The sequence below is a fragment of the Lemur catta genome, chromosome 8, assembly GCF_020740605.2.
Source record: "Lemur catta isolate mLemCat1 chromosome 8, mLemCat1.pri, whole genome shotgun sequence".
In the NCBI taxonomy this organism is placed as follows: Eukaryota; Metazoa; Chordata; class Mammalia; order Primates; family Lemuridae; genus Lemur; species Lemur catta.
The window spans coordinates 78,793,626-78,794,450 of NC_059135.1; the positions used below are offsets into that span (position 1 = coordinate 78,793,626).

General features: G+C 34.2%; 1 non-coding gene across 1 annotated transcript; it reads left to right on the forward strand.

The window, feature by feature from the left end:
- The first annotated feature begins 251 nt into the window (after positions 1–251).
- Positions 252–354, forward strand: LOC123644210. Its single transcript, XR_006737034.1, has one exon. It is a non-coding gene; the product is annotated as a U6 spliceosomal RNA (small nuclear RNA).
- Positions 355–825: the final 471 nt, after the last annotated feature.

An 825-nucleotide genomic window follows, 5' to 3' on the forward strand; every position in this document is an offset into this window, starting at 1 on the left:
CCCAAATGCATTTGCTGTAAATGATGAACCTGATTCCAATCCCAATCAGGTTACATGCGGGCAACATGGGGAACTATGCAGCTCCCTCCCACTGCTCCCCAATGAGGTTTAGGAACTCCTGTCTCTTCTCATTTGAAAACTACATCATATTAAGATTCTCCTTTTCTGAATTCCACTTCTCATTCATGTATTATGTGCCTGTTTTAGGGACTTCCCTAACATTAAATGTCACTCTTTTAAGAGGAAAAACTGTGCTCACTTTGGCAGCCCACATACTAAAATTAGAATGATACAGAGATTAGCATGGCCTCTGGGCAAGGATGACACCAAATTCATGAAGTGTTTCATATTTTTCCATCTGTGAACTGGATCCACAATATTTTCTGTTAATAAATTGCCTTTGTGTAAACTAAAAAAACAAAGAGAAAAAACTGCTTACTTTCTTTGAATCTGCTCTAGCAGCCAACATAGCATTGAAAAAAGAATTTTTTTCTCAATGAATACATATGGAATTAAATAATATTTCCAAAGACATACTGAATGTATTCAGAATGTTTACAACACAGCTTCTACTTTTTCCCATTAAAAAAAGGTTGGCAAGAGGGGTGATTTATGGTTAAAACGGATAAAATGATTACATATAGATGCATATTATCTTATTTCTTTAAATCTTTTACAGCCATTGAATCTGAAACCAGGAAAACAGTAGACATGATTACGCATAGGAACATAGGAGGAGCTTATTAAATTGGAAAAATGTTTAAATTACTCCAAAGTTTCACATATTAAAAAAACGTCTAGTTGTTTTACTAGGTGAAACTTTAT